Genomic DNA, 26,243 nt, shown 5'->3' with positions numbered 1-26,243 from the left:
GTTTTGAGTTAGGTTTGTCTAACTAACTACAGATAAGCTTGCCATATTTTGGATAGGCAGGAAGTTTTCTTTGTGAGATTATCAAGCACACAAGAGAAAAGTAGCCTATAAGAATTCTCAAGAGTTTAGTAAAAAAAAAAAAAAAAAAGAAAGCAGGCCCGGCGTGGTGGCTCACGCCTGTAATCCTAGCACTTGGGAGGCCGAGGCGGGTGGACGGGTGGATCCTTTGAGCTCAGGAGTTCAAGAACAGCCTGAGCAAGAGCGAGACCCCGTCTCTACTAAAAATAGAAAGAAATTATCTGCCCAACTAAAAATATATAGAAAAAAAAAATTATCTGGGTATGGTGGCACATGCCTGTAGTCCCAGCTACTCGGGAGGCTGAGGCAGGAGGATCGCTTAAGCCCAGTAGTTTGAGGTTGCTGTGAGCTAGGCTGATGCCACAGCACTCTAGGCAGGGCAACGGAATGAGACTCTGTCTCAAAAAAAAAAAAAAAAGGGACCCTTCTCTATATTGATACACATTTCCAGCATGACCTTAGAAGGCTCTTCATTTTTCATTTTTTATATTTTGATTAACTCAGGCCTTTGCCTTATTGGCCATGTCTTGAGGTCTATGTATGCATTTTACTTTTAAAAAGAAGCTATTATGGAGACTATGTCGTTGACTTTAGATGTAGAAGGCAGTACAATCAGTTTTTTTTTCTAAATATTTTATTTTACTGATGTAGGAATATAAACTGAAAAAAGTCAGTTTGATAAATCAGATTTCAGCTATGTAACATCACTTTTTTCAGAGATATGATGCATTTCAAGATATGCTAATTAGGGATTGTAATAGCAAACCATAATACATGGCATAGTTGAAGTTACTTCTGGTTTATTCAGTAGCAAAAATTTTCTAGTATTTTATCAGCTGTAAATTTAAAGCTAGTCACAGATTTATCAAATAAGCTAATTTTGAATGCGATAAAATAAGTATGAATGATTAAAGTGATTAAAATGTAAATTAAAAAGGCAAGAGGCAATGCCAAAATCTAATTATGTTAATGTTCATGTATTTATATATTGGTATCTAAAAGCTACATATACTTTGTAGTGTGGAAGGGGAGTGCCTACCCTTCTCTTGTATTTTTATTCTTTCTCTGAAAAAGCTTAAATAGTATTTTCAAAATTTTTTCAAAATCATATTTCCTAGCCCATGATCATAAAAACAAGTTGGGATTTCTGCTTCACTAGTATGGGCGTAACTAATCATGGACTAACTCTCTTGCTGTAAGCAATTATAAAACTCGAAACAGAAAAGAAAGAAATTGTTTTCAAATGTTGGACAACACAGCACAGGGCTGTGATCCATGAAGAAAGGGAAATAAATGAGGGTGAACTCTAATGATTGCCTGGGCTTTCTGCCTGGAGATGTTTTTCAGACTGCAGTGCAGAGGAGGGGAGACCAAAAAGAGAATTGTGGTCCAGCTGAGCTAAGGACAGAGAACTGTGTGTTTGAGCTTACTGAAATGGCTAGAATTTGAGTCTGGGTATTGGCAGAACCCCTTGGGTCTCTGGCAAAATACAAAGCCATATGTATGAGGAAGACAAGACTCTACAAGGCCAGACAAAGAACAGTTACTTGGAAAAGATGAATTATTGGGGGTCTATGAACTGAAAAACATCCAGAGTTTGAACAGGGTTCTGACTAGCCATAGTATAAAGGCTTCATTGAACACCCCATGCATTCAATATTTATCACTCACATTAATTTGATAAAAACAAGTTAATTATATGTTTAAATGAGTCAAATGCTTACCACCTATGTTTGCATATCAAGATTTCTGATTTCTTTTATATGAAACAATATACAGTTATTTTCTTAGTGGAATGTGAGATTCCGGATAGTTGAGACATTATTTGTTTTGCTCACAGCTATAGTCTAGACCTAGAAGACTGTGATTGGCACAGAGTTTGTGCTAACTATGCATGTATTGAGGAATGTAAAAACATATTTCTAATTGTTATTAATGTCTCAATTCCCTAAAATATGTCTTAATTACTAGAAACTATCATCAAGAGGTTATTTAAGAAAGATTCATGTGTAATATATTTTTGACTCTTTTGTTCATATGAAAATGTCAATCTATTACTTCAACATGTGGACAAAAACACAGAAGACAGAAAACAGAAGAGAGAAAAATATTTAAGAATAATATTCAAAAACAAAAAAAGAAAATTCTTCAAAACCAAATAAAGACACAAGTCTTCAGATTAAAAGGGCCTGCCAAGAGCTGAACGTGACGACTGGAAAAAATTCACACCAATATACGTTCACGGGGAATTCAGAACATGGAAGACAAAGAATAATCTAAAAAATTAATAGTGAGGGGAAAATTACCAATAAAAGAATAAAACTAGACTGATCAAAATTATTATTGACAGCATCGCATAACAGGCAACAAATGAGTGGTGCATTTTAAATTTGAAATAAAAAATGATTGAAGCCTGGAACTGAATACCCACATGCTATTAATAGCTAATATTTATGTTACGCTCATGATGTGCCAGGTGCTCTAAATGTTCTTTGTATGTTAACTGATGTAATCTTCTGAAGTAGAACTCATTATAATTCCATCTGTCAGGTGAAGAATAGAAGCACAAAGAGGATAAGTTATTGATCAAGGCCATCAACTTAATAGGTGAAACAGTGGGGATTTAAACATAGATATTCTGGCTCCAGAGTCCTTCCACATAATCTCTTTCCTATTTCTACTCTATGATTTCTATACCAAATATGAAGGTAAAATAGAGATGTTTTAGCATTCAAGGACTCTGAAGTTTTACTCATATACATGTATATATAATATTGTGTATATATACAAAGTCTGTCTGGAAAGTACCCAGCCATTGTTAATATAAAGAGAACAGTTTGCACAACATCGATGTAACCTGGCATCCGAGGACAGTGGCCTGGAATGAGCATGTGTGAATAATGGTGATTTCACTGTACTTGATTTCACTGTACTCGTCAGTGGGGTGCTAGATGCCTTAGCGTGAGCATGTGTAATGTGTGGCTGTCGCATTCAAAATTACTTAGTGAGTAGAGCAATGAATCTGCACATAATTTTGCATTAAGCTTGCACACTCCTCCACAGACTCTATTTGTATGATTCACAAGGCTTTTGAGGATGATGCAATGAGTATAGCACAAATAAAAAGTGCAGCACAAATGCTTCAAAGATGGTTGAGATTCTGTTGGAAGTGATCCACATTCTGGAAGGCCTGCAACAAGCAGAACACCTGAGAATGTTTAACATGTCTGGGTTAGGTTAAGAGACACTGGGAGAACTGTGTCAGGTCCCAAAGTGACTACTTTGAAGGAGACTGAGGCATCATTGTCCTGTGTAAAATGTTTCTTGTATCTTGTATCTTCTTCAGTAAAGGCTCTGCTTTTGATATGGCTATATAGTTTCTAGAAAGACCTCATATATTCATAGACAAATTTCTAATTTTATATCTATTGTTCATATGTGTAAGTAGTTGAAGAAATCCTTCAGCCAATTAAAAAAATTCCAGAAAGAGAAAGACATTTAATCCAGGAAGCCATGTTTTTAACCTAGGAGTCCAGGTGCCCAATATTTCCTATGAAGATGTCTCATTCTCTGGGGTCATAGTTCTTATTGTCCATACCATTCATTTTATTTTGCAGTTACAGATACTGCCTTCTGTATTGAATTTTCTTCTATATTGATTGCATCCGTCACTGATTACTACTTAAATTTTAATAAATTTGTGTCCTTGCTTCTCCCAGTAAAGTATGTTCTTTGAATATACAGTGGATCCTTGGTATCTGTGGGGATTGGTTCCAGGATACCCCAAAATCCCACTCCCATCCCCCCTACAGACACCAAAATCCATGGATGCTCAACTCCCTTATATAAAATGGCATAGTATTTACATATAACTTATGTACACCCTCACATACACTTAAATTATCTTTAGAATACTTACAATACATAATACAACATAAATGCTGTGTAAACAGTTGTACTGCATTGTTTTTTATTATTTTTATTGTTATTTTTAATTAATTAATTAATTAACAACTTTTATCCATGGTTGTGAAACCTGTGGGTATGGAGAGATAACCAGTTACACGTTTTTTTTTATGTTTTTCTATTACAAAGGGTGAAAAAAAGGAATAATTAGAACTTAAAGAGATTTGTAGGGGGCATTTAATTTAAATGTTATCCAATCTGTTCTCAATTTATTTATTTTTTGAAGCTCAAATCCAGGCAAAATATTGTTTTACAGTGAAAATTATTAGATTATTTCACAGCAACTAGGTGTTAATGAGATTTTTCTCTTGGCATAAAATAGATCCGAGGTGGTAAATCAGAGATCTTCAGCTCTTTCATCAGATTAACTAGAGAACAAGTTTCTAAAGTAAAAATGCCAATAGAAAATAACATTGCTAATAATAACCCACAGTCCTTTCTTTTTTTTTCAATTTATTTCTTTTTTCCCTTTTTTTTATTCTTTTTTTATTATTTCAGCATATTACAGGGGTACAAATGTTTAGGTTACATATATTGCATTTGCCTCACTCAAGCCAGAGCAACAAGAGTGCCCATCCCCCATACAGTGCGCTTCATGCCTATTAGTTGTGAGTTTACCCATCCTCATCACCCCCCTCCCACCTGCCCAGTACCCAGTGAATATTACTTCCACTTGAGCACCTAAGTGTTGATCAGCTAGTACCAATTTGATGGTGAGTATATGTGATGCTTGTTTTTCCATTCTTGTGATACTTCACTTTGATGGATGGGCTCTAGCTCCACCCAGGATAATATAAGAGGTGCTAGTTCACCATTGTTTTTTATGGTTGAGTAGTATTCCATGGTATACATATACCACTGTTTATTAATCCACCCATGTATGGATGGGCACTTGAGTTGTTTCCACATCTTTGCAATTGTGCTGCCATAAACATATGAGTGCAGATTTCTTTATTGTAAAATGGCTTTTTTTCCCTTTGGGTAGATGCCTAGTAGTGAGATTGCTGGATCAAATGGTATTTTTATTTTTAGTTCCTTGAAATATATCCAAATTATTTTCCGCAGAGGTTGTACTAATTTGCAGTCCCACCAGCAGTGTAAGAGTGTTCCTGTCTCTTTGCATCCACGCCAGCATTTGTTGTTTTGATACTTTTTGATAACAGCCATTTTCACTGTAGTTAGGTGATATCTCATTGTAGTTTTGATTTGCATCTCACCTCTCATGAAAATCAACTCACAATGGATACAAGACTTCAACAAGCCTTAAGAATTCTAGAAGAAAGGTTGATAAAACTCTTATAGACATCGGTCTAGGCAAAAAAATTATGAAGAAGACCCCCAAAGCAATCACAGCAGCAACAAAAATAAATAAATGGGACCTAATCAAATTAAAAAGCTTCTGCACAGCCAAGGAAATTATCATTAGGGTGAATAGACAATCTACAGAATGGGAGAAAATATTTGCATGCTACATATCCAATAAAGAGCTGATAACAAGAATCCACAGTCCTTTGTATTATGGAGAAGTATTATGTTCCTAACACATTATTTCATATAAAAACCATCCATAAATATTTATGCTTTATTTATTTATGTTTTATGCTTTATCATGTTACTTTTAAATTATTTATTACAACATTGAAAATGTAACCTCTATTCTATCCATATTTATTTTGATATTGAAAGTAAACAAATTTGTTTAGTGTATCAGGGGATTTATTAATTTACAAAGTAGGATTTTATGTTAATCTCTAGTTCTGATTAAAATATTTCTTCATAGGAGCTGTGTTTCTGTCTAGAAAGGCATTGGTTCCATAAGAAAATCGTTCCCAAAAGTTAACAATATGAAAGAATGAAATCAGGACAGTTTGCACAGATAGGTGGTAAATAAATGTCCAAGCCTATCTCACATCTAATGTTTCCTTGGAAGAAAAGAACAAGAAGACTCTTTACATTTACAGCTGGTGAAATCTATAAATACCAAGATAAACACAAACTGAAGAAAGTAGCAGAATCTCCTTGCTCATAATCCAAGGAGATAGATCTAGCTTAAAACATGGAAATGTATCTTTAAAATCCACACCATCAGTAGGGAAAGAAATGATGGAATTAGATGTGTCAGGTAAGGAAAGGGAGAAGAGAAGCAGATTTCGTCATTGCTCCCAAGGCACAAACCCACATAAATAGTGACAAATATGTGTTGATAAAGTAAATGTTTATTGCCTCCTCATAAAGATATTTTTCATTAATCTGGATTTATGCATCCAATTCTTTGTTGCCTCAGAAAAGCCATACACAGGATCTGGAGAAAATGACACTGAGAAATATGCCCCTCCAATTTCAGTGGCTGAACATGAAACAACAGCGGACTGTGAATAATAAGATACCTGTGGGCATACAATTATTGGGTTGGAAGGGTAGAAAGGGATTGATGTTAAATTCACATACTAGAATTGTAAGTTCTCCTTTACTGTGCTTCAGTGTCAAAAGAAAGACTCAAAACTATTCTATATACATATATACACATATATACACTGTCAAAAAGAGGCCATACAATATGTAAAGAGGTGTAGAAATAAATCACTTTCCCAAGACAGAATGTACCCCTTAACAAAAAGTGATATACGTCCTTCCTATGAAAATAGAGAGACATTCACTACTCTGGATAATGTGCATGGGTTAGTGATTTGCCGTAGAATATATGCTTATCAAAATAAGATGATTAGCAATAATTCATTATAGGAAACAGAAGCTTTAAGTAGATAGAGGGTTCCAGATTATACAATAACTACATTGCTTATAAATGAAATTTATATATTGAAGATGAAGAAAGAAGAGAGAAGGGGTAGGAGAGATACTAGGAAAGTTCCCGACTGAATAGTGGAAGCAAAAGATGATAAAATCTCTTGTCTTGGGAGTCCTACGAGACTTAATACATTTAACTCAAGATTCTGAAGCTTTACCACTTAACTAGTTTCTTGTTATATGGGTAACAAAACTATTACTATCACCTTGAATACTGCTTGCCAATTAGGGTCGGGATTAAGAATTGTATAAGTATTCATACCTTTGTTTGATATGTATTATACTTATATAATGCAAACACTTCATGGCCAAATGATAGACACATAAAACCTGGTGAAGCTATACTCATTGGTGAAAATGACATTCACAGCATCAGTAGCGTTGTGTATGTGCGTATGCAGGGCCCATGTCACCCTTTCATTTTAGGGCAGTTCACAGAAGGCTAGCAGGACCAGATGTCATGAGCTAGACTGTGACCCTGACCCTTGAGCTCTGTACTAACTCTTCCCTTGCAGAATCAGAGCCGGGATTAAATAGCAATATTTACTGGAACATTGACTCCAGTTTCTAATCCAAGCTCACATTTACAGTTATCTTAGCATCATCTTTTCCTTTGAGGACAAGGAGGCTGAGGTTCAAGCCCTTTACCTGACCAAGATCACAACTGCTGCCAAGCACTGTCTATTCCCATGGAGCTCTGCAAAAGGTAATTTTTGCTTTTGATAAGCCGTATTTCAGGGAATCAGTCATGATAAATCAAACTTACCTCTGATCTTGTGAAATTTTGTAAGCTAGATAAATTTCTTTATGGATTTTGAGGCACTTAATATAGATTACATTAAGATTTCATTAACATAAAACAACATTTAGCAACATTGATTCAATGATTTCTATTAATAGATAAAACTAGAAAGACTCCTTCCTTAGATGACAAAATTACCATATTACACATAAGTCACCTTCCTTATGATTCTCTGTACTGTTTCCATAATCCTTCCTAAACCACCAGTTCCCAGAACTTCTGGGTACACACATTTACTTTTATCTACAGAAAAAAAAATAGAAAAAGATTGTTTTGTCCACTGCTTGATCCATGACACCAGTGTCAGGCACACAGTAGGTGCTTATTACATGCTACTGACAACTCACAGACCTAATTGGAGATAGATAAATTGTGTTAACATGTACCCAAAGGTTTGCACTCCACTGCACATCTGGAATCACTGTTTTCTGGGTATATTTGTAATGAACTCATGTAAAGAAATTTGTCAATGGCCAAAAAATACTCTGGAGAGGATTCTTGGCCCAAGGAGCAGTTTTTAATATAAATTCTTTGGTATCACTGCAAGGCTTACTGGAATTATAAACTAGTAGGAATACACAAATGGTAATGTTGATGAATTGCCGGAAGCTGAGTGTGAACAAGCATGAGAGTAAAAATCTCATGGGGATCATATTCCTTGACCTCCAGGAATTCACCAGGTTCTCAAAGTGAAGATAAAGAGAAAGATCCTCTATGAATTCTGGAAAGTAAGCAGAAGAGTAACCTTTATGAAATATGCCCAGAGTGTTTTTTTTTTAATCACAAAAGCCTATCTTCCAAGGGAAAAGACATTGCCAAGGCCATAAGCCATTTGTGAAAGTAGCATATAATCATGACAAATGATGCAGAAAAATATTTGACAACATTCAACATCCATTCAAGAGAAAAACTCTCAGCACACCAGGAGAACTTCTTCAACTAGATATTAAATTTTAAAAAATCTATAAAAAGCCTACAGTTAACATTATGCTTCATGGTGAGAAATTGAACACCTTCCCCCTAAGGAAAGGATGTTCTTTCTTACCGTTCATTCCTATAGAATTTAGTACTGAAAGTTCTACCCAGTGGGAAAAAAAAGAAAAAGCAATATAAGGTATACATATTGGAAAGAAAGAAATAAAACTGTCTTATTTGCATATGACATAATTATCTATGTAGAACATCAACAAAAACTATAAAAATCCTCCTGTAAATAGTAAGTGAATATGTCAATGTTACAAGACACAAGGCCAATATGCAAAAGTCAATTGCTTTGCTATATAATAGCATATTAGTTGAGGTTTTCCAGAGAAACAGAACCAATAGGAGATAGACATATAGATAGAAGTGGATTTATTATGGGAATTGGCTCATGCAATTATGGAGGCTGAAAAGGTCTATGAGCTAGAAAACTAGGCTTGAAGAACTAGGAAGACCTACTTCTCTTGAAGAACCAGGGTGGAGGAGGTCATTGGTGTAAGTCCCAGAGCCCAAAGACCTGAGAATCAAAATCTCCAATATCCAAAGACAAGAGAAAATGGATGTTCTGGGCCCAAATGTGGGCATTCTAAAATATACTTGGCCAATACTTAAAACTATCAAGGTTATCAAAAACAAGACAAATTTGAGAAACTGCCATAGTCAAGAAGAGCCTAAGGAGATATAAAGACAAACCGTAAGGGGAAATCCCAGATAGATTCTTGAGACAAAAAAAAAAAAAGGACGTTAGGCAAAAACTAAAGAAGTATGAATAAAATACGGATTTTATTTAATAATAATTTATTGATATTCATTCATTAAGCATGACAAATATACCATACAAGACATTAATGATAGGGAAACCGAGTGTGGTGTATGTAAGAACTCTCTGTACTATCTTTGCAATTTTTCTCTAAAACTAAAAGGTGGATGCGGAGAGATAGGAACACTCATACACTGGTGGTGGGACTGCAAACTAGTACAACCTCTGTGGAAAACAATATGGAAATACCTTAAACAAATACAAGTAGACCTACCATTTGATCCAGCAATCCCATTATTGGGCATCTACCCAAAAGAACAAAAGACATTCTATAAAAAAGACATCTGCACCCGAATGTTTATAGCAGCATAATTCACAATTGTGAAGATGTGGAAACAACCCAAGTGCCCATCAATACGTGAGTGGATTAATAAAATGTGGTATATGTATACCATGGAGTACTACTCAGCTATAAGAAACAATGATGATATAGCACCTCTTGTATTTTCCTAGACAGAGCTGGAACCAAGAATGGAAAAATAAGCATCATATGTACTCACTATCAAATTGATTTCACTGATCAACACCTAAGAGCACATATAGGAATAACATTAATCAGGTGTCGGGCAGATGTGGGGGGAGAGGATGGGTATATACATACATAATGAGTGCAATGCACACTGTCTGGGAGATGGACACGCTTGAAGCTCTGCCTAGGGTAGGGAGGCAAGGGCAATATATGTAACCTAAACTTTTGTACCCCCATAATATGCTGAAATAAAAAAAAATAAAATAATAAAAATTCATTTTAAAAAACAGGCCTTTGAATCTATATTTTCAAACAAAAGTGATGACCTTATAAGGTAAATTAATTTGGTTAGCATTAACACTTCTAAGGAAAAAAGACATATTTATCAGAGGTTTTATTTAAAGCAGTCATGGCAGCTACTGGCCAATTCCTTATCCAGAACATTCCACCAAAGTTTTCTCTAGATATTATTGATTTCCAACTTGACTGGATATTGTTTTGTGTCAAGCTAAAAAATAACCAGAGCACAATATTAGCTGAGAGCCTAAAGTTTACAATAATTGGCTATTTTCAGCTAATAAATTTGCAATTACTATTGTTGGAAAAATAAATTGTTCATCGACTGAGTGTGGAAGAAATGCCTTATTTTTCTTCCTGAAAGGTTATAAACATTCTAGAACACCTTTTTAAGTAAAGTGGATTAAAATGCCAAGTCAATATCAAAACGGACTCTAAAAAAAATCTGTATTCAACTCTGTTTACAATGTAGATGTATTTATTTTGTATCTGCCTACAATTAATCATAACTAAAGAAATAATAAACTGTTTTGTAAGAATTTTTTAATGAATTGCTAATCATAAGTTAATTTTATGCTGAAAGACATGAAGCCAGTTTTTAAAACTATTGGCTTTAGGTTTAATTCTTCCCCAAAGCATTCTATTATACATTGTTGTAACCACATTTTCTCTAAAATATTAAAATGCAACGTTTTGAAATAAACAATTTAAAAAGTATAATTTATATTAAAACTTAAATCTTACATGAATGTTATGAAATGACTGCCAAAGTCTGTTTTTCTTCCAATGAATCTTTGGATAGATTAGACTCATAATGTATAGGTGGATTAAATGTTTTCCATTTTTGCATCTTAAAATTCATCTTAAAATTTTTCTCTCTTCCTGGAGAAAAACACTACACTAGATAAGACATGCAAATGAAATTATTCCTGGCTGTCGTTGTACTCTGTTCCTAGGATAGAGAAAAATTTGGAGTTTTTAATTGTGAGAGGTGGTGCACATGTGTAGCAGAGTCTCCAGCAGATCCTGCCCCCATTTCAGCAAGTAGGCTACAGCAGTGGGGCGATCCAAGAGACGAATTGGAAGCACTTTATCTACCTAATGCACGCTAGCAGGACCAAGACTTCTAGCCCGTTAGAGAAAACACAGTTTAGTAAAATAAAACACATTTAGCAACTTTTTCTAAATTTGGAGCATTCATTGGTGCATACAGAACTGGTAATTATACATGTAAGTAGCTATTTTGTTCCTGTGAACATCTGTTTCCAGATCCAATGTGCTGGTTAATGGAAAGGGAGATAGTGGAGAAATGGTAACATCTGTCTTTTGAAGATTTACCTTTTATACTTAATATACAATATACAACCTTCCACTTCCACCTAAGCATAATTTTTATGCCCTGAAAGCATTGCCTGTTTAAAAAATTGAGAAAGAATATCTTATGTATTCATGAGCAGCTACTACATTCTCATTCCTCAGGAAGGTACTGTGAATAATATAGGAATATGAGACATGATTCCTGACTTTGGTGGGTGTATAGCATATTTAGAAAGATAAAGCTCAATAGTTAAATAAAAAAATTAACAGCTCAAAACATAGCTGTTTGTAAAGGACTCAGGGAACAAAGGATGAAAGATTATGAGTAGACAGCTGGGTCTAAATATCAAACATGATGGAAGTGGCAAAATAAACTTGGGCTAATTAACCTGAGTACACAGTTTTCTCTTTGATACAAAGAACATAATGTTACTATTACATACCTTATTGGACTCTGTCTTGAAATACCCATTGAGCATCCATATATGGGGAGGAAAACAGTGAATTGGTTTCCCCCACCCTCAAGACTTTCAGATAATACTAATGTATTTGCATCAACAGGGACACATTATACTGTATTCTTTGACAAAGTCAGAAGTGTTGCTGTTATGGAGATGAGTACTCCAGAGAGACTCACAGATAGTAGGTAAGCCATGTCACTTTTACTCTCCAAAGGTCAGACATCTCTCTCTGTCTTAGTCACTAACAATTCCAAAAAGTCTGACAAACATAGATGATAAATAAATATTTCTTAAAGAATAAATTAACATGTGGCCATAAGTTCAATGTAGGCTCCTAGTTACCACCATAGACAGATCTCAAAACAACAGGTCAGGAACCACAGCGTGAGTCTATATATTAAGGATCATATATTTGCAGTATTTTTCTTTAAATTTTGTAGAATGACTTTGTATAGACTGAAAACAAAAGGGTCAGTCTGTCTGTTTATAAGGGCACAGAGTAAAATGATAAGAGCTAGAACTAAGGAGAAAGGAAACTATCAAAGGATAAAGCAGGTGAAAATGAGAGAGGGAAGTATTTAACATTATTCAATCCTGAGTTTAGTGGTACAGACTTCAAGCTTTTTAAGAATTTATTGAAGAGGAAGGAGTCCTAGGAAAGGTAAAAAGAAATTATGAACTTTAAGACAGAACATTGATAGAATCTGCACAGGTGAGGAGAGTATTCATAAAAGAAATGAACAAAAGCTTTATTGAAATACAAAAAGACAAGATAAGTCTAGTAATCTGTAATAGGTAGACAAAACAGAGCAGAAATATGAATAGATTGTGTCCTCACATCTTCCTCCCTAGGTCCCTAATGTTGTTCGTTAATGCAGTTCAGCAGGTGCTACACGACCTCAAGGAATCCTTCAGTGAGGTGTTCCTGAGCCACAACACCTGCCTTAAATAGAGGACTGAATTGAGGTTAGAACCAACATTGCAGGAAGCAAAAGAATAATATGTGTCTTGCAGAAACTAGAAATAATATTTGTCAAGTACTAAAAAGTGAAATTTGTTTGGAAGTTGCCATGCTTTGTTAGAGAAGCTAAAAAAGAACTAGAAAGCTATTGACAATCATAAGTCAGAGAAGCAGAATGATAAATGTAAGGTTTCCAGGAGGTTAACTATAGTGGTTTAAAAAAATATCCTTGAGAATAAAAGGGGCGAAAGACATAGAGGCAGGGAAGGCAGTCAATCCAAACAAAGGCAACTTATTCATAATTAGAGATATGAAAAAAAGAAAGGGAGGTAATTAGAAATGATACACTTTAAAGAAAGTTTAAACACATCTGATACTTTCAAAATAGTAAAAGATTGAAGATGATGCCATGAAATGAATTCTCAATAATATACGTACATGATAAATGAAGTTTAAAGGATAAAAACAGTAATTTTCATGTTTTTAGAGACATTTTCTAAAACTTTCTATTCATTGGGTTGAAACTGATGCTTTTGATATTGTTTATGCTATGTGGCCTCAAAATATTAACCTTGTCTCAATTATTAAATAATCTTATAAGAAATGTTCCTTTTTATTTTTTCATTGAGCATTGTGGGGGAGGGGGAAGTAATTACTGATTATTGGTTTAATTTGTGTACTTAAATTTCAAATATCTGAGTTTATTAAAAGAAATTGTTCATTCTTTAATTTCAAAATTACAATATTATTTTTGCCTAGGGTTGTCCTATTTAGGAAACAAAGGCTGCCCAGTTAAACTTGAGTTTCAGATAAATAACAATAATTTTTATTATAAGTATGTTCTAAATATTTCAGATATTCGTCATTTATTTAAACTGGCAAACCTATTCTTAATATATAATTGTTTTAGCTAAAGAAGAGCAAACAAAATTATTGATTATCTTTTGTGCTTTTGTGTTTTTCATTACTGAGATTTGGACCTATGGGACATCAGGTCTAGCTTTCATGCTGTCTTCCCTGAAGTCATCATGACAATGGATAATAGTAGATTCATTCAGGCAAAAATAAAAAACCAGAATCTCTGGATTTGAACAAAGTTGTGTGATTAAACCATTCATACACTCATATGTCTTTTGATTGTAGGAGGATCTGACTAATGCATGTGCTAACTCACTATTTCCAATTTTTCAAAGAATACAATAAATCTATATAACATTTATAAGCTTTTAACATTCAAACAAGACATTTTAAAGGAAATAAATTAATCTCATAACCTTCTAGAAAAAGTAAAAGAGAAATTTAAAATATCCCTCTAGCCAGGATAACTAAATTTTCTTCAGCACTGGATTTCTGCTTTTAAAAATTAAGACCCAAGATATTAGAAAATAAGTGATGGTATAAATTAAATTATTTAACCTTAAACACTATTTTACATCAAATTTTGATGATAAATTGAGAAAAGACATGATATATTTTAGTAGATTTTTAAAGATTTATAAAAATCATCTTGTCAACTCTGTCATTTCACAAGGAAAAAACTAGAGAACACAAATTTTGGAAACTCTTGGGTTTCCCTGAGCTTCCTCTAAAATACCACATCTACCTAAAAGCTCTAAAGGGCAGCTCATCATTCTCACCCACCCCAATAGGGTGGGCTTTTCTGTAAATTGGAAAAATGTCTCCATTTTTGGTGGATCAATGAGAGGTGTATCTGCCACATCCACTGACTTAGCTGTTCAGGAGATGACAGGGAAGATTTGTAAAGAAAATATCCCCTTCTCCTGGTTGACCCAGGCCTGTTCTGGGCACAAAGTTACCCAGAAGAGTAGAGGGGAGATTTCAGTTCCCATTTGTCCTTTGCAGATGCTCTTGTGCCATGTGCAAGATTCCCCACCATCCAAGGTGACTATGCACTTATTTTTGATTCCTTTGAATAGGTTCTTATTTTCATACTGTTTTGCCCAGAGTGTGGTATAGTCCACCCATTGGACTTGTTTTTCTGGCAGTGGTAGATTTGTCCTTGGTGGAATTCTCTTCCAACCACCATAGTAGTTCTTCTTCCCCTCTATGTCTCTTATGCTCCTCCCCAGCATCTATTGACTGTACCCTACTTGTGCATAACCATGTGCTCTCTCTTTTGATATTATATTACCTCATTTCTATTCTTAAAAACAAAATAAAAGCTAAACAAAATTAAAAGATATACAGCATAAGAGGTTTGCTTCCCTTTAATGGTATTAATGGTTATCAACCAAGTTTTTCTGAAGTAAATCTCTCTTTTCCTGTGTTTCCTTTCACTTAAGTTAATTATTACAGCATCTTTATATATGGACATGACTTCCACGATTAATTCTGTGCTAAAAGTGTTCACTTACAGTCATAAAAACTAATAGCTCCCAAATTAACACATTAACAAATTATTTTAACTTAGAAAGTTAAATTGTTACTTTTAGATTAGTCTATAGCTTTCTGGGGGTGTCAGTTGCACCTAATGCAAAATTAAACCCAGTTCTTCTCCTTCTGGGCATCCAGCTATATTGCATTTCTTACTTTACCTTGAAATCAGTTGTGGTAACATGGCTGAATTCTGGCCATTGAATGTGAGGGAAGATACAAAGAAGCCATTTCTAGGACTGGCTCACCCTTGGTACACTTTTTACCTTTTGCTTGATTGATAAAGACCAGCACTGTCATGATGGAAGCCACTTAAAGATAATAGAGCTGTGAGTTAGAAGGATCCTAAGTCCCCAGATCATTAACCAATTGGAGGATGGATGGCTACCTGCCTTTCAGGAAAACTTTTTTAGACTTTATGGGAACATGAAAAAAGCATCGATTATGTATGAACTATTATTATTTATTTTGGGATCTGCCTGTTACAGAAACTAGCACCAGTTTAACTTATACATGGTCCCCATAATAAAATGAGACTATGATACAAAATCCTTAAGCACTAATGGGCATAGAATTATATATACCTCGAAAAGATGTTATTTAGATGCAACTTATTGAACAAGTTATTTATCTTCAATATGACCAAAAGATTTTGGCTAAACAATAAAAGAGCAAAATAGATAGAAAGATAGTAATGTGGAAGACAAAAAAAAAAAGACAAGCCCTCAAATAGAGAGGGATTGGAATAATATTTGCCAGTCACTATACTAAGTTAATGTGCTTTAAATTACTATATTACAGTCTCATAACCTATTTTGGTGCATATACCATTACAAATGAGAATGGTGATTATTTTTTTAACTAGGGTGATGCCAAACTTTATTGTTTCCATTCTAGTCAGAAACGCTATGCAACACAAAAACTGAAATTTGGGAACTGGTTTAAGTCTCAAGATGGCTAAAACATTATAGCTCAAAAACATGTTAAAACGATTTATGAATCCTTGAAAGATTAACTTTTCATATACTATAGGACGATTCAAGTAAATTCTTGGTGTGAGAAGTATATCCTTTTCCCAAATGCATCTATCTCAACCTTATAGACCTTTATATTTCAATGAGCTGTACATGTGCCCTTTGACTGAAGGCATTTCAAAGGAGCTGGAGTTTAGTTCGAAATATATAGACATATAGTCTTCAGAAAATAGTTGTCAACAAGGCTATTAAAATCAGAAAAGTTAGAAAATTTAAGTACTTAAAAATATATAGTTATAGATACAGATATATCTCTAATGAATAATTTAAAATACTCTTACTCATAACTTGCAATACTGAAGGCTTAAATCATTTAAATATGACAGCATATAATTCACTTCTATAGTTAGGCTTTTCCCCCAAAAAAGCTTTTAAAAGATTGTATAACATTTCTAACTCCATCTATTAATAATAAATTATGAATGACATTTTCATCTAAATTTGTCAACAATAAGAGCAGTATTTTTGAGATTGCATATGATGTTATGAATTATTGCATGCATGTGCCCAACTTAAGGCTATGGAATCAATGCTAGAAACATTAGGAAGACAGATTGACATTTTCATTACCTAAAATCAAGAGTCACATCTGCCATTATCTGTCATTTCTGGGCATTGAGTCAGTGTTAAATTTTGTCTATTTTTTATTTTTAAGAAAAATAAATGAAGACAGGAAAGTATCAGTTCTCGAGTTCTTGTGTAAAGCAACTTCCGGAAGAAGAGGGCATAGGTATTCTCATGCACCGTGTAACCCACTTGATTCCTTTTCTGTAATGGCAACATTAATGTCTTTGCTAATTGTCTTACTGGGTGAAAGACGGCTTTGAAAAGAAACAGTTTGGGTTCATGTATTTGACTGATGTTACCTTACTACCTTACTGCATTTCACTATAAAGCCAAAGGCCCAGCACTTTTGTAGCATGCAGGACATTAAAGAATTCTCCATGGACCAGGTGAATGGATTAGGCTTTACAGTTATTCAGATGGCTGTTCATGAAAAACCATATAAATCTTCAAAAGGAGAATATCTATATTTTTACTTTTTAAGAAAAACCAGACAAACTTGCTAGTAGCACTATTGATTGTCAAAGAAAAGGCAATATGTACATATATAATACATAACAGTGAAAATCTGAAAATATTATAATTTTAATATTTTTATATATTTATGAAGCTATATTCTCATTTAATTTTTCTAATTTAATACTTTGGTACACAAACCATTACCAAGTAAGAGACACTATATAAGTATTTTATAGTCATTATCTTATTTAGTCATTGCAACAAATCTCTTAGGTACACACTACTATTATCCTCATTTTTACAAGTAGGGAAGGTATTTATTTTATTTTTTTAAATAAACACAAACAGTGTTTATTAGTGCCAGAGAGCATACTAAGCACTTTAGAAATATTAGCTTGCTTAACTTTCACAATAACCCTCTGAGCTAAGGACTGTGACTAATCCCAATTGTTGGATGAAAATACTGTGGGGCAGAAAGATTAGCTACTTCACATAAAATACATACTGCTACTTACTGGTGGAGAGGAATTTAAACTGAAGCATTCTGGCACCAGACCATCACTTGGCAGGGTTACGTTAATTGTCTGAGAAGACACCGCTAATAATTGATGAATAAGACTTGAACCAAAGTCTATCTACAGTGTCACCATCAGACTCAAGCAGGAGGAGCCCCTGCTCTGGGCCTCATACTTCCGAGGGACTCTCCAATCATCTCCTCACCAAGTCACCTTCCACACACGTGGACCACATGTCCCCCTTCAGAACCATACTATCAGCAACTAGCATCCAGAATCGCCACTGCCATCCCAACCATGCCTGCCCTGCTTCTAGGTTTGCTGGTGCCTCCAAAAAGCTGACTGCACTATAAGATATGAACCCCCAGGTATGACAAAGCTTGGACATATAAGGTAAATACTTCCATACATCTGTACAAAAGACTTGGTGGTTCAGGACACATTCAGAGGTGGTGAGAAAAGAGGGTGGGCCATAGTCCAGAGGCCAGCAGCCACATCTCTACATGCTGCCATGCTTCAGAACAGAACTCCAAAGACTTTGAGTATTCTAAATTTGAATACAGCCTTCCAGGTCATTATGAAGAGTATTTATCAAGGTGAGAAGATAGTACATATTTTATCAGTTTCCCAATTTTTAACACTCACTTAGTTATACATACTGCATGTAACCTCCATTGGAATTCTTGCCTATGCCCCATGATTGTTAGGAGTGGAACAGTTTATACCAGAAAACATTCATTACTAATCCTTATGCTCTCTTGCTTCTTTATATCTGGATATAAAATGTAAGGATAAGAATGTAAGAGGGCCGGGTGCGCAGTGGCTCACACCTGTAATGCCCGCACTTTGGGAGGCCAAGGCAGGAGGATAGCTTGAGCCCAGGAGTTTGACACCAGCCTGGGCAAGACAGTGAGACCCTGTCTCTACAAAAAAATTTTAAAAAGTTTAAAAATATATATTAGCCAGGCATGCTGGTATACACTTGTAGTCCTAGCTCCTCAGGAAGCTAAGGCAGGAGACTCGCTTGAGCCCAGGAGTTTGAGGTTACAGTGAGCTGCACTGCAGTCAAGCCTGGGTGACAGATAGAGATGTGACTCAAAAAAAAAAAAAAAAAAGAAAAAGAAAAAGAAAAAAAAAGCCACATTACAGGATTCTAGCATTCATGTAGAAAGAAGAAAATTTCTTTCTTCAAATGTATCTTTTATTGGCTAGGATTTGATAATTTACATGTAGGGAAGAATTGTTGATGAGATGCAGAGGAGTTTTGAGAATGGTAAGCCAAAAATAGTAAATAGGGAAACATAGACAATTATTAAATCAACTTATTTGTGACTCTAAATATAGCAGGACTGGGATGAGGGTGAGGCCCAAGAGGCAATGAAGGTGCAAAATCTAAAGAGGCACTCCCTTAAATGTTATGCCATAGGCATCTCACCCTAGACCTGGTTCTGGAAATTAGCCCTTGAGTCCATCTCAGGGATTCCTAAAATCATTGCTTCTTTGATGCTGTCTTAGTCCATTTGCACTATCACAGAATGGTTGAGACTGGATAATTTGTGAAAAATAGAAATTTATTTCTCACAGTTTTGGAGGCTGGGAGTTCCAAAGCCAAGGCACCAGCAGGTTTTAGGTCTGGAGAGGGTCTGCATCCGAGATAGCATCTTGTCACTGCATCTTCACATGGCAGGAGGCAGAAGGTCAAAGGAGCTTAGTTAATTCCCTCCAGCCCTTTTGTAAGGTTGCTAATCTCACTCTTGAGGGACCTGTCTTCATGACTTCCTTCATGACTTCACCTCCTAAAGGCCTCAACACTTAATACTATCACATTGAATCCTAGAGTCCAACATATGAATTTTGGAGGACATATACATCAAATGATAGCAGATGTTACCACCACTTTTTATTCTCTTTTGTTTTTTCTATGAGACAGGGTCTCACTCTATCACCCAGGCTAGAGTGCAATGGCATGATCATAGTTCACTGGACCCTCCAACTCCCAAGCTCAAGCAATCCTCCAGGCTCAGCCTCCCAAGTAGCTAGGACTGCAGGCACACACCACCATCTTGGGCTAATTTTTAAAATTATCTGGCAGAGACAGGTTGTGTTATGTTGCCCAGGCTGGTCTCAAACTCCTGGGCTCAGGTGATCCTCCTGTCTCGACCTCTCAAAATTCTGGGATTATAAGAATGTGCCACCATGCCCAGCCTACCACAGTTTTTTAAACCATTTATTTAGGCTGAGGAAATAAAGTGATTTGAAGTTTCCACACTGCTTCATAAAGTATTATTTGTGAAATTTGGCCATTGAAATGCCCTTCCTACAGATTTCTCTGATACTATGTTTTTATGGATGGCATCAGAACTTTTAATAGATATTCCATCTTCTTCAAAAAGTTTAGTAATAGTAAAGAAATAGTATATCATTTGATCTGAAAAATGCTTCCAATTTGCAACAAAATATAACTTCAGAAAAAAAAATCAATATTATATTAGCTGAGAGTTTAACAAGAATGTGTGAAAAACAGGAGTCAAACAGACTAAGACTAGCCATAAAGAATAAAAATAAAAGCACAATTACACAAAGTCAAACTTTCTTATCAGAAATAAAATTTCCAAGAAAAAATAATCTTTTCATTATAAGTTATTATACATCCATTTTGAAGAATGGTCTTGCAAAAGCCTAATCACACATGACCAAAAAATGATACTCATAGCCAGCCAAGGAGATTAAAGTGATATACTTTGGAAGAGGGAAGAACTATTATTGAAAAAGTTCAGAAACTTTTTGTATTCCATTAAAAAGTTTTCTATCTGATCATTTTTAATAACTTTTCTATTGGAAGATTTTTATTTTATGAAAGTGAAATGAAAGTTCTGGTCATATCTAGTTCTTTTAAAAATGTTATAAATTATATAGAGAGAGGTCAAACAAGAAATCTCAATCAGATTTTAGCTTTTTGTCTCCTTATAGTCTTCTTTCTGGGCATTCTCCTATTACGTGGTTCAGTTCAACTGTCTTCTAAGTCTTGGTCTTTGCAACACGGGATTATCATTCATCTTTTAGTGGTGGGTCAGATGATATTTATTTTATGGTGCATGCCCTAAAAATCACTCTCTTTTTTAACAATAATCTCTACATGAATGTAAAGTTTATCAGGTATAAACTTGATATTGAGGGAAAAAAGAAATAGAAGAGTCTACATTTCAGCATATGGAGATATATGATAAATAAGTGGGTCAAAGTTATGGTATGTTAGATAATGATGAGTAATGGGGGAAAGACATGGCAAAACAAGAATATGTAGTGCCAGTATTAGACATGGGAGAAAATGAATTTTTTTTTCACTAAGAGTAAGGGAAGACTTTTCTGAGATGGATGAAAATCTCTTTTAAGAAATTAGGAGTAAACCAGGTATATATTGGGGCAAGAGGATTCTGGAAAGACAAAACAGCTGATGCAAAGTCCCTGAGAGCACCTGGCATCTTCAAGGATAAACAGTAAACAGGTTGGTGTGGATGCTACCAATGAGGTCAGAAAAGTATGTAAGTGTGGGTATGTGTTGAAGTAATTACCATGTAGGCAGTGGGATAAATAAATCACAGAGAATCAAGGCAAAAGCAGTGAGACCAATTAGGAGGCTATGCTAATTGTTTACTCAAGAGGTGGTGACTAAACTGGTTATGGTGAAATGATAAAAGTGATTGAATCCTGAATACACTCAAGTATATTTGGAGAAGAACCATTATATCTTATGAATGGAGCAGGAATTAGACAAACAATTTAAGGAAAAGGAGTCACCATTCACTGAAAAGAGGAAAAATACCAGAAGAGCAAAAGGAAAAGGTGCTGATTAGACACCCAAGTGGATTTGGCAAATAGTCTGTTTGCTATTAAGTTTCAGGGAGAGTCAGAATAGACATATAAATCGGTGAGTGATAAGATTACAGATGGCCTTTAAAGTCAGAAAATGGAGGGACATCCCCAAGCGAGTGAGTATAAAGATAGAAGAGGTCCAAGGATCAGGCTTTGGGTCAATTCCTCTATTTTGAAGTTATAAAAATAACAATAAACCAGCAAAAGAAGATATTAAAAATGCAATAAATGAGATAAAATAAAGACCAGTTAAATGTGATGGAAAGTGAAGAGAGATGAAGTGATCAACTGTAGAAAATATTGCTTATAAACCAAGAAGAGTTTTGAGAACTGATCACTACTAGCCTTTGTGCTGGTCATTGGAAACTTTGATGACAGCAGTTTCAGTGGCTTGTTGAGAATAAAAGATGGAATAGAGTGGATTTGGTTAGATCTACCACTTGTGAATTGCACCTTCTTGGACTACTTTTCCAACCTCTCTCAGTGTCAGTTTTCATCTCTGTAAAACAAGATAATTACCCTTCTATTACAGAGTTGCTGAGAAGAGTAAGTAAAATACAGCTTACAAAGTATGTCTTAAAATGTAAGGCATATAGTACTAAAAATAGTAGTTCCTTTCCCCCTCTATTCTTGTACAATATTCCAGTGAAGCAAACAACTGTCTTTGATATTTGTCTAGAAAAATATGGAATGAACAGAAGGACTTCTGGACTCAGAAGGCAGCTGGTGTAATTCTGTGCCTTAAGATAAGTTTCAATTTTACTTTGAGCCCCATTTCTTGGTTTATGAGAAACACAGTGACTTCTGCTAGGCAAAGAGACTGAATAAACATTTTTTTTTCAAAAAAAAAAGATGTATAAATAGCCAACAGCTATATGACAAAATGCTCACCAACACTAAGCATCAGGGAAATGCAAATTAAAACAATGAGATATCACCTCACACCTATTGGAATGGCTATTACTAAAAAGACAAACAATAACAAGCGTTGACTAGGATGCAAAGAAAAGGGAATGCTTGCACACTGTTGGTGGAAATGTAAATTACTATAAGCAGTACAGAAAACATTATGGAGGTTCCTCAAAAAATTAAAAATAGAGCGACCAGCAATGGTCCGGCGATGATCCACCAATCCCACTACTGGGTATATATCCAAAGGATATGAAATAAGTATGTCTAGGAGATATCTGCACTCCCATGTTCATTGTAGCATTATTTACAATAGCCAAGATATGAAATATCAACCTAAGTGTCCAACAATGAATGAATGGGTAAAGAAAATGTGGTATTTTTACACAATGGAATACTATTCAGTCTTAAAAATAAAGACCTACTCTCATTTACGACATGGATAAAACTAGAGGAAGACATCATGTTAAGTGAAATAAGCCAGGCATAGAAAGACAAATATTGCATATTCTCACTTATATGTGGAATTTTAAAAAGTTGAACTCATAGAAACAGAGAATAGAATGGTGGTTACCAGAGGCTGTGGGGGTGAGGGGAGAGTTGAGAGAGCTTGGTCAAAGTATACAAAATTTCAGTTAGATGGAAAAGTAAATTCAAGCAATCTATTGCACACCATGGTACCTATAGTTAAGAACAATATATTTAACACTTGCAAATTGCTAACAGAGTAGATTTTAAGTGTTCTCACCACAAAAAATAAATACGTGTAAACTGGCACTGACTGATCAACACTAAGGTGCTCACACAGTAGTAATATTCTTTGGGGATGGGGGGTTGAGGGTGGGTAAACTCACAACTAATGGACACAGTGAACGTTGTAGCGGGAGGGAAAGGGTACGTCTCAAATCATGGTAGGGATGTAGCAAAGTCATAACATGTAACCAAAATGTTTGTACCCGCATAATATGCTGAAATAAAAAATAAAAGAAAATATAAAAAAAAGAAAAGAAAAATGTACAGAAGAATTTCTGTAAAAGATAAATGTGTGACGTAATGCATATGTTAATTAGCTTGATTTAGCCATTACACAATGTATACATATATCAAAACATGTTGTACACCATAAATGTGTACAACTTTGATTTGTCAACTTAAAAATAAAATAAATAAAACTCAGTGACCTGCAGTAACCAATTTCCGAAAGTTCACATTCTCAGAGCTAAAACTGGCTCTGATTAGTTCACTTGTGAATGATCTTACCCTATTAGTTAAGAATTTATTTTTCTGTAAATGACCAAAACACCAACAAATAATGGCTCAATATAATAGGTGTCTGTTTATTTCTATTCATATGAAGTACAAAAGTAAGACATTCAAGGCTGGTATAGCACCTCGGTGATTCCCTACAGGACTTAAGCTATTTTAAAATTTATTCTGTCACCCTTAACATGCAGAATTTTGTCCTTATGTCTGGAAAATATAAGAAGGTAAGAGGAAATAGCATTGTGAATAATTTGGGAATAAAATAAATCTCTGGTTTGAGCCTCAATGTTCCAGATATAAATCCAGATGTAGAATCCTAATCTTTCTCTTGATTCACCTCGCACGTGCATAAACACGCACACGCATACCTGTGTACATATACACCACTCACACCAGGCATTTTACTGTGCAGTAGAATTTACTAAAGGATTGGGAGAGAAGCAGTAAGGTTTATATTGCAGAAATGCAGACTATCTAAAATTAACTATTATATATTCTGCTCATAAAAGCTCATTAGCATTTCTGCTATGTTCTCAGCTGTTTCTTTTCCTTTTTCCTACTATCCTTATCTACCAAGCAAATTACCAATAAATTACCTCCTGTCTCAATAACCAAAAAACATTTTAATTTGCTTTTATACCACTTCTAGAAATTATTTTCTTCATTTGAATTTATTTTTAATATTCTCAGCAAGAAATTTTAGTGTTCAAGTAATAAATACAGTGATTGTTAGAAAGATATGTCCATTGGGGCATATGGCCCTCTTATCAAATGATTTTGAAAACTAAGTTCCAGGTCTCTAAATCATCTAGAAGGTATAAAAATGGGTCCTCTTATTTTTTAATGCCTCTTTTCTAAAAGCTGTTTCTCAGTGGCCATAAGTAGCAAGTGTTTCCTAAAGTACAGCATCTATATAACTCATGGCACATGAAAATATATTTTTCTTGTAATACTGTATATTTATTTTAATATGTATGAGAGAGAAGAAACATAGCTAGTACATCAAAACCCTATATTATTTAAGTATAAACTAAATGAAAACAACAGATTTAAAGAAAAATATTAATTAAATAATTTTGTTGGTAGAATTCCAATATAACAAAACTATGAAAGTATGATGGGAAAAGTATTACAAAAAATCTGGGAGACATTTGATCATGCCATCCAAGATTCTCCTCCTGAGTCATGAGGATGCAACCCAAAAGTGACCAGGCCACCACCAAGGCCCATAATATAGATTAGACAGAGTCACAGCAGGGTCTCATAGAAGGATGATCTCAGAGATGCAGGATCCAAGGCAGTGACGTGGGAAGTCACTGAATAAATTTAGCAAGGAGAACATTACCTTTAAGGGCATGAAAATTGGCCATTCGCTCACAGGATCCCAGAGAGAGTCTGAACAGCGGTGTCTCTCCAAAAGCCTTTGCTGACTCCTGTTTGCACTTTCCTTATATAACAGTCCTTTTGGGGTCAAAGGATTTTTCCCTATCATTCCCTAGTTATATTGCTGTTGGTTTTAATAACCAGGGTTATGTCTTCCAAGGACTTGTAATAAAGATGTCCCTATTGGAGTCTGGGCATCTGGGCGCCTGGGCTGGGAGACAGAGCTGAGATCTTTTTCTCTTTGGTGCAGTCTTTCTCCAAAAGTGGCCCAGGGCATGGTTTCAGGGACACTGATATCCTACATGTGACAGTTACTTCAAATAAGCAAGCTGCCAAGTTGTCTGTGACACCCTTAAATGCAGCAGCAATGTCAGCCATTTTACTTTTCCCATAATCCATTTGGCAAATTATTGGCATGTCTGTTAATGACCATTTTCAAAGCTTGAAAATATCAAAAGCTGCAATACAGTGAACTCAGATTCACTGTAACCTATAACTATATAACTTCTGAAACTTAGCCCCCTTTAGCAAAAAACCTTGAAATACCTGTTCTAATGCAAACCCTCAATCTGTACATATATGATATTCAGAAAGGAGCACATTTCTCCTAGACTTATGGATTATGTGTTTGCATTTTCCTGGAAGCACATTTAAATTAGCCAGACTAACCCTCATGGTTAGCATTCAGTGGCTCACTGTACAACGAGGACCATTATAGATCACTGAAGTTAATATATGGAAAAGAAATGTACCTAACCTATTCAAAAAGTATGGGTTCCTCTACAAAGCACTTATGACTGAGGGACTAGAAGAATGTATTTCTGATCGTTTGGCCCAGTACCTCAGCCTCTATGACTGCCAATTTTAATCATGTCATTACAGAAATTGTCTC

This window comes from Lemur catta, chromosome 7, assembly GCF_020740605.2.
Source record: "Lemur catta isolate mLemCat1 chromosome 7, mLemCat1.pri, whole genome shotgun sequence".
In the NCBI taxonomy this organism is placed as follows: Eukaryota; Metazoa; Chordata; class Mammalia; order Primates; family Lemuridae; genus Lemur; species Lemur catta.
Note: the sequence above shows the minus strand (reverse complement) of the source record.